The sequence below is a fragment of the Neovison vison genome, chromosome X, assembly GCF_020171115.1.
Source record: "Neovison vison isolate M4711 chromosome X, ASM_NN_V1, whole genome shotgun sequence".
Taxonomy (NCBI): Eukaryota; Metazoa; Chordata; class Mammalia; order Carnivora; family Mustelidae; genus Neogale; species Neogale vison.
Window position 1 is genome coordinate 106,614,833 of NC_058105.1, and position 14,759 is coordinate 106,629,591.

Below are 14,759 nucleotides of genomic sequence, written 5' to 3' on the forward strand. Positions count from 1 at the left end.
TTGACAGATGAAAATACATTTGGATAGTACCAATTTTTACGTGACTACTGAGTTGCCACTGATAGCAGTCTACACAAGAAGATAACCAATACGGAATTTTTTTATTGTGATATCTTTAAGTAGTCCATTAAGCTATTTTCAATACTGACATATTCAAATAATATACACAAAATTGGTTCATCTGGGGAGAATTAGAAGTGTACTTCTAATTAACACAAGAGGAAGAGAACATGCCACTCCAAAATATGCCACATTGGCATGTGGATTATTTTGAACTGAAGGCCATCAAGACCCAGCAAACTCAGGAAAAAATTCTACCCCTCCCTTAACTGTCTAAAAGAATTTGAAATAGGGGGCCTAGCTCAAAAAGAGAGCTATTAGCAGAGATAATTTTTTCTTAAACTTTTTTTTAAAGATTTTATTTATTTATTTGACAGAGAGAGATCACAAGTAGGCGGAGAGGCAGGCAGAGAGAGAGGAGGAAGCAGGCTCCCTGCTGAGCAGAGAGGCCAATGTGGGGCTCGATCCCAGGACCCTGAGATTATGATCTGAGCCAAAGGCAGAGGCTTTAACCCACTGAGCCACCCAGGCGCCCTTCTTAAACTTTTTTGGAAAGAGTTTTCATTTATTTATTTTTGAGAGAGAAAGAGAAAGAGAGAGAGAGAGAGAGAGAGAGAGAGAGAGAGAGAGAGATGATGTGGAGCTTGCTCCCAGGGCCCAGAGACCATTATCTGAACTGAAGGTAGATGCTTAATGGACTGAGCCACCCAGGTGCCTCTAGAGAGAACTTTTTAACTGGAAGACTTAATAGGCATGACATGGCAAAGATCTGACTACCAAATATCTGCGCTTCTTCTCTCCCTGTGACCTGCCCTCCTCCCCCTTTGAGGTCCCAAGCCTGTATAGCATTCCTTAGCTCAGGATGGACAAAAGCCTCAGCTGCTTGACTGCCTTTGGGTCTCATGCTTTTATGGAGCTATTATATACACAAAATTATTTTTCTCCTTTTAGTCTATTTTACATCAATTTAATTATTAGACCTGCCAGAGAACCTAGAAAGGAAGAGGGGAAATTTTTCTGATAGTAAAGCAGTTGTGAGTCATTACTCTGAAACTATGGGATGACACGAGTTTTTAAGTCATCTTCACTTTATATGACATACTAGAATTAGAATTCAAAACTGATTTAAGTGAGGCAATTGATGTGTCATTCTTTTAGGCTTTGATAATAGCCTCTTCCATTTTAGTTTCCATGAATTTGGCAACCGTTACTGGTCAGGACTCTGGACGCAGCTGCATATCTTACCGAATTGTCATTTCTATTTTGCAGTTACAGGAACTTGTCATCTAAAGCTATGAGTCAACTTCACAAACACTTAAAACTTTGAAAACATCACTACAAAGACCAACCACTTAATTTCACTCTCAAGATTTGCAAAATGAGGTACAGTGACTCAAAACTCAGAGATTCTATAAAATCTGACAAATTGGCTAATATATACCATCAGCCCTACCCAGGGTTTTATATGTTCTTACAAAATTCCCACACAGGGGCTTAAGGGCAAGTAGTTTACAAACCATAAAAATGAAGGATAATGACACAAAGAGATGTGCTTTAGGTCACATACAAGTAAAGAGTCATAACTAAAACATTCTCAAGGAAGAGTGTTTCTTCATCACAGTTTACAGTTTCTTTTCAGTAAATACTCATTCATACATTTCAATTCATGGTAATGATTCTTGGGTGGTTTTAAAAATGATCTTTTTGTGCTTTCTTAAATATATCACTGGATTTTTTTTGTTGGAAGTGAAGTCACCTTGGCATGAGCATTATTTTGAGTTAAAAGCGTCCAAACCCAGCAGATTCAGGAAGAGATCTTTACCTTCCCCTCAGCTCGGTGCTGGTACCAGAGATTCCTCTTTAAGAAGTTTCTCTGTATAACTGGGCAACCTTTGTTTTCTAAACATCTCCTTTTACCTTGCTGCGAAAGGCCTTTCTTCCCTTTGTATCCTCTGACCCCTATCCTTCTCTTTAGCACATATAAATGTCATGTTGCTTCGCTGTCTTTGGAATTTCCATGTCTGTGTGGATTCCCCATATGTAGGCTATTAAATATTAAATTTGATTTTCTTTTATTTATTTTTTATTTTATTTTTATTTTTTTTTAAAGATTTTATTTATTTATTTGAGAGAGAGAGACAGTGAGAGAGAGCATGAGCGAGGAGAAGGTCAGAGAGCGAAGCAGACTCCCCATGGAGCTGGGAGCCTGATGTGGGACTCGATCCCGGGACTCCAGGATCACGCCCTGAGCCGGAGGCAGTCGTCCAACCAACTGCGCCACCCAGGCGTCCCTGATTTTCTTTTATTAATCTGTCTCATGTCACTTTGATTCTTAGTCCAACTAGGACCTTAAAGGGTAGAGGAAATTCTTCTTCCTTAAAATAGCATTCAAGTATCAATTTCTAATTTAGAGAGAAATCAGCCTCCGGATACATTAATCTTCATAGAATACACACTAAAAATAGTGTATTTGCCCTAAAAGTAGAGACAAACAGCTAACATATTTCTTACAGATGGTAAATGTAGTTCTTAACACTAAAATCTAATAAAAGTTTCCGTTGTAATTTATTGGAAATCAACACATTTTTTCCTATTATATGACCTGAGAAAGTAGTTAGCATTTTCTATGTGTCGTGTCTAATTTCTCACTTTACTGACCTGGTTGTCAAAGTTCGATATACAGGAATTGCTTATTAAAAGTTAAATCTTGCATTTTATAACCCAGTTTTGCCATTTCTCAACTGAATGCAGGAATTCACAGCTATAACAATGTGCGGCTATCTTCCTCTTCCCAGCAATGTTGCTTTTATTCCCCAGGATGGTGGCAGACATTCCTCTGGCAGCAGTGACTCAACTACTGAAGACAGCTACCCTAGTACTTTGCCCATGCCTGGCATTTAATACATATTTGGTGAATGGGCATGATTTGTTCCTTCATATGGATCGTCTTTAGGCAGTCTGCAGTAGAGTGAGATTTTGATCAGGATATGCAACATTGTCCTATCAAGGTGGTTCTGGGAAAGAAGGGAGTGGTGTGTTGGTGGGTTGTGGCTGTGAAAATGTTATCCCTATAGTGATCTCTGATCACATATGTGAGATTGTGCTGTGTGTGTGTGTGTGCTAGATGATACTGTGTGCTTCTCGCAAATACCCTCAATGGAATTATTATTTTTTAAGCTGGCTGTTTGTGTGTCCTGTAAACATTTTCTAACACAAAGATCTGCATTCTAGTGTATTACCCCTGCTCTGATCATAGGTTTACTTGTGATTTATAACTTCTGTTAGAAGCTAGAGACAGGCCTGTTAAAATGAATCGAACTTTTGAACATGTAGGTACTGTTTACCCAGGTTGCATTACTGAGTTTTGTCTCTGTTTTGCAGTCCCTATCATTGACCAATCATATGTGGAGGTTCAATTCTTCTACTATGTCTGGCCTTCCTTACTATACATAATTGGGATTTAGCTGAATACAAGTGTTCAAAACAGGAAATTAGTGGTATTAATGCCCATCACATATCTTGTTCCTTCTTGGTAATTGTTATTTGCATAGACTAAGCACTGTATATAGCCTATTTGCACAGGCTGAAATACATATATATATATCCATATACATGTTGTTGAAACACATTCCTAAGTGGATTTCCTTTTTTAAAGAAGGGCTATATAAGAATTCTGTCCAACAGTGACAGCCCTCCTGATTTAAGAGGTTAATTATTTAATACTCAAAGAGAGTGCCCTCTTAGACATCTCTCTGAGTAGCAAATGTGTTCTATAAAGCACAATTTCATTGAATACGTGAGGCAAGTAACCTCATTAAGGGTAGAGTGTGAGGGCAATGCACTAATGTTCAAATAGGTTCAAAGGTTTTGACCATGTAAGAAGAATGAGGCAATTAGTTGGATTTAATCCCACTGACTGGCTATATTCCATTTTCATTTCTCTCTCATGGAAACAGTGAACTCAAGAGAGAGCTAGTTGCTGTTCACCTATTAAAAGCTACCAAGTTTATTAGAGGATCTATTGTCTAGGCAAAGACCTCGGTATGCAGTCCACAGACCAGCAGCATCAATATCAATAAGGCACTTGTTTGAAATTCAAACCTTGAGTTCACCCTGGACTAATGAATTCCAATCATTTTTTAACAAACTCCCTAGGTGATTTGTTTGCACTGTAAAGCCTGCAATTGTCAGCAAGCCTTTTTGCTCAACTGTCGACCCCAAAAGTTAAAGCCTAAAATAGACAAGACTGCTTGAGTCTGGCTTTAACTCATGCCCTTTGTCCTTATTTCTTTTTTTTCCAAAGAGATTTGTTTATTTATTTGAGAGAGAGAGCGAGCGAGAGAGAGAGGAGCACGCACGTGTCCTGTGCCTACCATGTGTGTCGGTGGGGGGGGAGGGGCAGAGGGAAAGAGAGAATCCTAAGCAGACTCCCTGTGAGCAGGGAGCCCAGTGCAAGGCTGGGTCTCCTAATCCTGAGACCATGACCTGAGCAGAAATCAAGAGTCAGACGCTCAACCGACTGAGCCACCTAGGTTGAGCCACCTAGGTGCCGCAGCCTGTTGTTCTCATTATCAAACTTACCAGAGGCAATGATGAAGGTATTTTCCAATGATTGGAACATGGCAACCACCACACCAGAAAAGCCCTGAGAGCAACAGAATTCAGGGAAGACCACAAACAAGAAGTCCTCTCCCCTGCCCATGATCATGGGGTGAACACATACGGAACCCCACCTATGATCATGTACTCTCTGCCTGCTTTCTTGTATACACCCCCAGCCCCAAATTCTCCCTATAAAACTCTAGATGTCCATCTTGCTGGTGGATAAGTCATTTGTTCAGGCTTGAGTCTGCCATCTCCCTCAACTGCCAGTACCTGAAATACATTTCTCCCTTTCTTTTTTCCTAAACCTTATCTCTTGAGTTACTTGCCATGAGTTTATCCGAGTTTGTTCCACAACAGTGTTGGCAAACTCAGCCGGGATCTATGCTTTCAATTGGTCCAGCCCCCTTGGGATTCCCCAGGATGGAGCAGTTGGCCTGGGCACTGTCCCAGGGCTCACACATTCATTTCCTGAGTCAGTGGCTATGATAGATCAATTAGTAACACAATAACAACAAAAAATGATTGTGAAGCCCTGTCTACAGACTTCTAGTTGACTCTCCAAGAGTGGAAACAGAAGGAACCTAATTTTTGTGAATTGCAATGATATAAGAAACACCCAACTGTTAGCTAGGATGCAATAGGAAGTCACTCAAATAAGAGAGCTAAAAGCTATTAGCCGAAGGGAGGAAAGGGGACAAAAGCAGGGAAGAAGTGTGTTTCGTTTTGCAAGGAGTCACCCAACTAGATGTTTCACCTGATAATGCCTTGCCAGGTGTGTGTTCCCTGATGGCCCCTTATGTGAGCCAGTCTGAGCCAGACTCGAGCTGGGGACGTTTGCAGAAGCCCCTCTAAGTGGCCCTGAAGTTAACTGTAGCTCATTAAAATACTAAGATCTCCCTTTATGGGCAGTTTTTGGCCATTTTTTTGAACTTCAAACATACACTATATGCACTATCATGTTGACATGCTAGGTATGCACAATTGAACCAAAGAGTGCCTATGGAAGCCTCCTGCCCCCATCCCCTGATACACCAAATAAAAGCTTTCTGTACTAACTCCTCCAGGAAGACAGTGCTTTGAGAGCGATCACCCTGTATCTTGTAACAAGTAATAAAAAGTTGTTCAATTGTGCATACCTAGCATGTCAACAGGATAGTGCATATAGTGTATGTTTGAAGTTCAAAAAAATGCTTTTCTTTCCTAACAAAGACGCTGCTTGGATAGTTTAGTTCACACTGAAGCAAACTGAATGACCAAAATGACTAAAAGGCAAAACTATGCTGATCAGGAAAACCAGGGATCAAGAGACTTTTGAAAAAAACATTCCAGGGCTAGGGCAAAGATAAGTTGAATTTAACCTCACTTTCATCATATACTTTACATCTAAGGAAATAGCTCAAAAGGTTGGTTTTCATGCCTGTAATTTTGGTGGCAGTCAAATAACCTTGTTGAAATGTCCATATCAAGAAACTCAAAGCTACAAAATTACTAGTATCAGACAATTTGTGCTCCTGGGGTAATAGCCACCAAGAGTATTTTTTGTTTTGGCGTTAGTTATCAAGAAAAAAAAAAGGAAAGAATTGAGGTCAGCTGTTTAGAAGTCTTTCACAGCTGAGGAGCAGAGAAGCAAGAAAAATGTTACAGGCTAGGAAAAATTTTGACTGCAAAATGTCAGATATTATCCAAGGAGAGAATTTGTTAAACTTGGTGACTCTGATTTGGAGATGCTATGGCAACAAAATTAAAATTCCTTAATATTTGGGCATTGCACAGGTAATAAAAGGACCAGAACATACACCCCCAAACATGCTTTTTTTGGCATATGGATTATTTTAAACTTATTATTATTATTATTTTTAAATGTATTTATTTTTAAATATTTTTAAAAGATTTTATTTATTTATTCGAGAGAGAAAGTGTGAGAAATGAGCAAGGAGGGGAGGGAGAAGCAGCGTCCCTACGAGCAGGACCCTGGGATCAAGACCTGAGCTGAAGGCAGATGCTTAACCAACTGAACCACCCAGGCACCCCAGAGGCTATTATTATTTTTTAAAAATTTTGAAAGATTTTATTTATTTATTTGTCAGAGAGAGAGAGAAAGGGCAAGAGCACAAGCAGGGAGAGTGGCAGGCAGAGGGAGAAAAAGGCTCCCCATTCATCAAGGAGCCTGATGCAGGACTCATCCTAGGACTCTAGGATCATGACCTGAGCAGAAGGCAGATGCTTAACTGACTGAGCCACCCAGGCGCCCCAAGAGGCTGGCTGTTTTTAAGAATCTGCAGACACAGGAATAATTTTGAAAACCAAGAAGTTACCCTTTTGTGAAAGATATTTACATTTATAAGGGAAATCTCCATTTGTAAGGGTGTCTCCCTTTCTTAACCCAGAAGAGCCCAGGACTCTAAGTCTCTGAAAACTCTTATCAATGGAGAAAGCAACAACTTAAATCTGTGTAACAACCACACCCTTGATTACTGTGTTTCTCCTGGAAATCTCCCATAACTGGTTCTCCTACCCCAGAGTCTTTTGTCTGTAGCTGGAGATGGTATTTAGGGTGGTTGCTTAGGCCATTTCAGGCAGTTACATCAATTTTTCTGGTTATCTCCCTGGCATACAGGAGGTATACAAGTTATTAAACTTGTTGTTTTTTTCCCATTAATCCGGTTTGTTATTACAGGGAGATCTCAGCCAAGAACCTAGAAGGGTAAAGGGACCATTTTTTTTTCCTCCCGAGAGCAATAACTCAATAAAGGTGGCACTTTAGTGAACGCCTGTTCAGTTTTTAATGAGTCATTGTCTTTCTAGAGAGATGCTACCACATAGAGAGGTAGGAGGTTTTGCTATCTGGGCAGCGTGGCTTTTCCATATTTTGAAGTCAGTGATCAAAGATGTCAGATATTGAGCCTGAGAGCGGCTTCAACAGTTCTGTGATCTTATATCTCTCCGTAAATAAATACACTAGATAAATACTAATAAGGATAGGGGCATATACTCCAAAAATGATTCATTACAAAAAGGGATAAGGAGTCCACTAGGTCTAATTCATCTGGCTTTTTTTTTTTTTTTTTTTAAAGATTTCTTTTTAGTGTATGTAGTCAACAGAGAGAGAGACACAGCCAGAGAGGGAACACCAGCAGGGGGAGTGGGAGAGGGAGAAGCAGGCTTGTGCTGAGCAGGGAGCCAGCTGCAGGGCTCGATCCCAGGACCCTGAGATCATGACCTAAGCCAAAGGCAGAAGCTTAATGACTGAGCCACCCAGGCACCCATCATCCGGCTTCAAATTAATGCATCCTAAATGATGTACACGTTAATTACATTACTAAAGATATTCTTGGGACTAGGGAGTTTATTGAGTAAGTCTAATTTCTATTGATTACATTTTCTGGAGGGAGAAAGTGTGTGTATGTGCAAGAAATAAAATGGGTTTGAGAGGGAAAAGAGAAAACCTAGATGTTTATCATTATTAACTAGTGCTGGTCTCTGAGATAGATACTTTGCTAGTTCCCAAACTACTTCATGATGAATGGATTGCCATATTATTGTAATCAATATATCTAAACAAAACCATTCAGAACAGGATTGTTAACGAATATGCCCTTAATGTGACAGTTTCAAAGCTAAGCATTCCCTAGAAGCGCAATTCTATATTAGGGATGCTTAATATCAATGCAATTTAAAAAGTAGATGGTGGCATTTCAAATTATATTGGTTTTTATTTCCTGTTCATTTAATTTTATGAGTGCCAGACACATAGTAGGTTCTTAATGATTATCATTAAATGCATGGATAAATGAATAAAGTCTCCTTTAGGACAGCATATTCAAAGTAAAGTAAATCTATTGTAAGGTAAAATGTGAAATCAATAGCACTGGAGCTAAAGCTGGCCATTTTAATACAAGATAAATTAGACTTAAAAATGAGATTTACAGGGGCGCCTGGGTGGCTCAGTGGGTTAAGCCTCTGCCTTTGGCTCAGGTCAAGATCCCAGAGTCCTGGGATCAAGCCCCGCATGCGGGCTCTCTCGGGAGCCTGCTTCCCCATCCTTCTCTGTCTGCCTCTCTGCCTACTTGTGATCTCTGTCAAATAAATAAATAAATAAATCTTTAGAAAAATGAGATTTGCAGGAGTTTAATTTTTTTTTTTAATTTTAAGGGGTGCCTGGGTGGCTCAGTGGGTTAAAGCCTCTGCCTTCGGCTCAGGTCATGATCCCAGGATCCTGGGATCGAGCCCCATGTCGGGCTCTCTGCTCCGCAGGGAGCCTGCTTCCTCCCCTCTCTCTCTCTCTGCCTGCCTCTCTGCCTACTTGTGATTTCTCTCTCTCTGTCAAATAAATAAAATCTTAAAAAAAAAGATTTTATTTATTTATTTGACAGAGAGAGAGTGTGTTTGAGAGGGAACACAAGCAGGGGGAGTGGGAGAGGGAGAAGCAGGCTTCCAACTTAGCAGGGAGCCCAATGCAGGGCTCTATCCCAGGACCCTGGAATCATGACCCCAGCCGAAGGCAGACGCCCAATGTCTGAGCCGCCCAGGCATCCCCAGATTTGCAGGAGTTTTTAATAGAACACATTTATTATTGCATCCTAAATTACCCAGAATATCATGTAGTTGGAGCGGAGAAATGTAATGGCTGCTAACATTTACTGGGTGATAAATACGTGTCAGACAAGGCGATACATATTGACACTAATTTAGTTTATTTAATCTTCATAGCTATTCTATCTGGTAGTTACTATTATTATTCCCATTTTATAGAAGAGATTTGAGAGTCATAGAGATGAGGTGATTTGCTCAAGAGAGTGGGACAGGACACTTGGTTCCTGGACCTGTTTTGGAAAATATAAGCAGGACTACAGTTGGTATTAGTTGTAATTGTTAACTTAGCTCCACATTCTGTTTTGTTCCATACTCAATTATGTTTTATGCGCCTCTTTTTTTTTAGATTTTATTTATTTATTTGACAGACAGAGATCACAAGTAGGCAGAGAGGCAGTCAGAGAGACAGGGGGAAGCAGACTCCCTGCTGAGCAGAGAGCCCAATGCGGGGCTCAATACCCATCCCAGGGCCCTGGGTTCATGACCTGGGCTGAAGGCAGAAGCTTTAACCCACTGAGCCACCCAGGGGCCCCAATTTTCAATATTTTCATAGAAACTTTTTTCTTTTTTTAGAGACTTTGTGTTTTTTAAGGTTAGGTTTGTTTGTTTTTTAAGATAAAAGCCTGGGGAAAAAAAAAGATAAAACCCTGGTCCAGAATCCAGCCTAATTCAATCCTAGCTGAATCATTGTAGCATCCTCACAGCATTAAGGAAGACTCATTTAATACACGGGTGTGATAGCTCAAAGAATCCATACGAAGGGTAGCAGGTTTCGCCATCCCAAAATATGCCACTTGGGCTTGAGAATTATTTTGTGTTAAGGGCAATCAAGACATAGCTGACTCAAGAAAAACTTCTAGGTCTGGGTGGCTCAGTGAGTTAAGCCGCTGCCTTCGGCTCAGGTCATGATCTCAGGGTCCTGGGATCGAGTCCCACATCGGGCTCTCTGCTCAGCAGGGAGCCTGCTTCCTCCTCTCTCTCTCTCTCTGCCTGCCTCTCTGCCTACTTGTGGTCTCTCTCTGTCAAATAAATAAATAAAATCTTTAAAAAAAAAAAAACAAAACAAAAAACTTCTAGGTCTCCCTTAACTACCTAAATGAATTTAGATAGGGGGCCTGGCCCAGAAAGAAATCTATTACTTGAGATAACTTTACATCTGAAAGTCCTGACTATTCGATAGAACAAACCACTAATTACCCAACATGGGCTCTTCCCATTGCCTTGTGAACGACCCGCCTTTCCTTTGAAGCCCTAGGTCCCTGTGCCATTCCTCAGCTCAGGACAGCTTTTAGGCCTCAACTGCCTGACTTGTCTTTGGCTCTCATATCTCTGGGACTCCCATATGTATGAAATTAAATTTTGTTTTTCTCCTGTTAATCTGTCTTATGTCAATTTAATTATTAGACCAGCCACGGAGCCTAGAAAGGAAGAAAGAAAAGGTTTTCTACCCTGACACATAACACTCATTGGAAGGCTCGGACATCATTTTTATTACATCAATGATACTGAGCAAAAGGTTAACGGTAGAGGAAAAAATCCTTAAGAAACTTGCACAAAGGTGTGTCCTGGCAAGTTTACTTGTCAGAAGACCTGATGATTCTGATTTGCAAGGTCTGTATGCATCAAATACTTTAACATAGGTCTTTTGGGAGGTTTTAAAAATGAAAGACTTTGAAGGCCTGTAAGATAAGTTAAGGGATCTATGAATAAATGGCAGGAAATTATGATTAATAGTGACATCTTCTAGTTCCTTCTCTGAGCTTTAGTCTTCTGAGTGACACAACAATTCATCTGATAATTACATAACTGCTACCATGACAATAACTTGACTCTTTCAGGAACACTGTGATCAAAGACCACAACTATAAGCCTACCATGCATTGTGTCTTGACCTTCTGAACCTCACAGGGCTGGGGAGCTTGCTGTATGCCACCTGTTAACCAAAGTCCTTTCTTTTTCCCTAAGATGATTGGGATAGACCATTTCGCATGATTATAAGCATCTCAAGGGCAGGAGATTGCATGCCTTGCTTCTTTTGTGAGTTGATGACTCACTCTTTTCCCAAGGCTCTCTTTGAAGGAAGGCACACATTAACTTTATTTTTATTATTATTTTTCGATTTTATTTATTTATTTGAGAGACAGCATGCATGAGAGGGAAGAGGGTCAGAGGGAGAAGCAGACTCCCCACTGAGCAGAGAGCTTGACACGGGTCTCAGTGACCTGAGCTGAAAGCAGGTGCTTAACTGACTGAGCCATTCAGAGGCCCTGCACACACTAAGTTTAAAAGGGACTTCTGGAGTACATGACCTTGAAGAACACTTTTCGGCTTCTTTTTTTTTTTAATTTTTAATTTTTTATAAACATATATTTTTATCCCCAGGGGTACAGGTCTGTGAATCGCCAGGTTTACACATTTCACAGGACTCACCAAAGCACATACCCTCCCCAAGTCCATAACCCGACCCCCTTCTCCCAACCCCTCCCCCCAGCAACCCTTTTTGCTTCTTAATGCTTTTATTTTACTAAAAACAAAATGCTCTCTCAGTATAAATACATATTTGAAAACCGTTGTGGATTTTAGTGTTAAAGACTGCTCCAACACTGGCCACAGTTTTCTTCTTCATGTTTAGGGAATCCGACAGTATTGGGAAAGTTTTTCAAATAATTTCCTTGATTCTTCAATCATCTATTTTTGTAGTCTGAAAGCTTTTGTAGCTGTGGGCAACTTATCCTTGGGCCACACATGCTAAAAATAGCCTGGGGGTGTTTGACCCTTCCTGGCTGTGTGCTTATCCATAAGAACAGTGTTAACAGTTTATCCTCCTTAGAAACAATTCATTTTCCTTCTTTTCTCTTTATGATGGTGTAGGGGCCAAGGGCAGGCCACCCCAAGACAGACCACTCTGGCATGAAGATTATTATAAGCTGAAGGCAACTGAGACCCTGAGGGCTTAAGAGAAACTTTTGCCCTTCCCTTAACTACATAGAAGACTCGAAATTGAGGGTCGTTTCCAGAATAAGGGTTATTAGCAGAAATAAGTTTTATCTGAGTGATCCATCTGTATGGCAGGGTAAACATCTAATTACCAAACATCTGTTCTTCTTATCATTTTGTGAATTACATTCCTTTCCTCTGAAGTCCCAGAGCCCTACCCCCTCTTCTTAGTTCAGGATAACAAAGATGCTTCATTTTGCCTGTCTTTGGAATTTCCATGTCTGTAAGGATTTCCCATACGGACACTATTAAATTTGATTTTCTCCTGTTAATCTGTCTCATGTCAATTTGATTCTTAATTCAGCTAGAAGGACCCTTAAGAAGACAGGAATTCTTGCTCCCTGACAAGCAATTCTTTACTGTTACTTCTACCGAGTCCTAAAAAGAAATGCATTGTCCAAGTGAACAGATCTTTATATGTGTCCTATATCTTCTCTCCACTCTTTCCCTTCTTGAGAAATAATTCGGACTCTTTAATTAGAGCATATTCAAGAGAGTGACCAAGATGGTGGAAGTACTGTATCATCAGAAAGGAAAAAGAAATTAAAGAAACTAAGCAAGTTGCATCAAGGGAAGTAAAGCCTCGGAAGGATCATGGCCAAGGTCAACAAACTTTTGTTGGGCTGTTTTGGGGAACAGAGATTAAAAGTGTAGAACTGGGGTCAAGGGGTGGGCAGACAATGAAATAGGGATGCTTTCTAATAGGTTTTTTTCAGAGATAGAACTGGCTTCCTTGAGAGGGAATATGATCCAGTATAAAGTGACTGATCACTTAGCAATATGTTATGGAATGGTTCAATTACACAACATTTAAGTTGTTTCCAACCCTGGCAAGCTGTTTCTGTCCTTTCATATGTATCATATTTCTATTCTCAACTCCTTTATTGACTATATATGTTAAGCTACAGAAAGAAACAATCATTGCTACCTGTCCTTACTTTTCCCCTCTACTCACATCTCCCAAAGGTAGACTCTTTTAATATTGTAGTCTCCTGACAACAGAGGTGTCTGTTTTAATAGCTTTCAGTGGCATTGTTCAAAGAGAATCTATTGCCCAATAAAGTTGGAGGGGGGCAGTCTTCAATGTTCTCTTTCTTTTTCAACCTCAAAGCGTCTAGGATTAAACTTGTGCTTTGAAATTAAAATCATTATAAATTTGCTGAGTAAGAGAATGCCAAGTATACTTGTTCCCAAAGCTGGAAACTTTTCACTTAGCATAATGTAGGAAAAAAACTACTTTTCTTTTGTATCGCACATGAAAAATTTCTGCAATGAAGGCAAAGCTCCAAGTTCACAACTGTTTTGTGAAAAAAAAAAAACCAAAACACAAAAAACAAGCCCAAACTGGAGTCATTTGCCTCCCCTCCCCAATAGCGAACCAAGACTTAATTACAGTTTTGACCTATCTCAGGAGTGTGACCTTATAAAAGTCAATTTGAAATTTCCCCTATCAGCACCAGTGACTTCATCTGCATGATAAAAAAAACAACAACAGTAACAACAAAAACCCCTGCCTGTCCCTGCACTCAGAGAGCCCCTAGAGAAAGTGTCCAGGCTTGAACCAATCCTTTCTTTCTTTCTCTCGTTAATAATTTCTTGCACCACCCTCCTTCCTATAAAAACCTTCCATTTTGAGCTACTGTTCAGAGCTTCCCTATTCACGAGTCATTTAATAAAGCCAATTAGACCTACAAATTTACTCAGTCGAATTTTGTTTTTTAATAGTCTCCAATTTGAACAAATTCAATATATATTTATACATATTTTAACCCTGTGCCTACTGTGTTGGGCTTGCTGTGGAATCAGATTTTAGTGCAGCAGATATGGTACTCAACCAAAATCTATCTTCTTGAATTATCATTAATGAATAACTGAGGTTAGTTTTTTAATGACTAATCAATTAATTACTGTTAATCTTGGGAAGATACTACACATGCTAAAGTTATCCAAGCCAGAAAAAACTGTCAAGAAGTACTGCAATGGGGAATCCCTCTGACGTAATTCTTAACACTAAAGGAAGAACCATCAAATAAAGAACACAATCTTTGGGGCACCGGGGTGGCTCAGTGGGTTAAAGCCTCTGCCTTCAGCTTGGGTCATGATCTCAGGGTCCTGGGATCTAGCACCGCATCGGGCTCTCTCCTCGGTGGGGAGCCTGCTTCCTCCTTTCTCTCTCTGCCTGCCTCTCTGCCTACTTGTGATCTGTCTGTCAAATACATAAATAAAATCTTAACAACAACAACAACAACACAATCTTTGACTTAAAGTTTCCCATTATTTTTGATTGGTTTGTTCATTTCCAACAATAATAAATAGCATTTAACTTCCTATCTCCTGCGTACAAGTTCTGTGCCAAGCTCTTCACATTTCTTGTCTTCTTTCATCCTTAGAACACACTAAAGAGTTGCCACCATTGTTTCCCCATTGGCTAGTATCAGGAAACTGAAGCTTAGGGATGTGATATGCCAACCCCAAGATTCTGGGTAAAGCCCAACAAGGGATTC

General features: G+C 40.1%; 1 protein-coding gene across 1 annotated transcript in view; it reads right to left on the reverse strand.

Annotated features, from left to right (window-relative positions):
• The window catches only part of IL1RAPL1 (interleukin 1 receptor accessory protein like 1), a 109,180-nt gene that overhangs the window by 36,638 nt on the left and 57,783 nt on the right, over nucleotides 1–14,759 (reverse strand). The gene's annotated exons all lie outside the window — the stretch shown is intronic.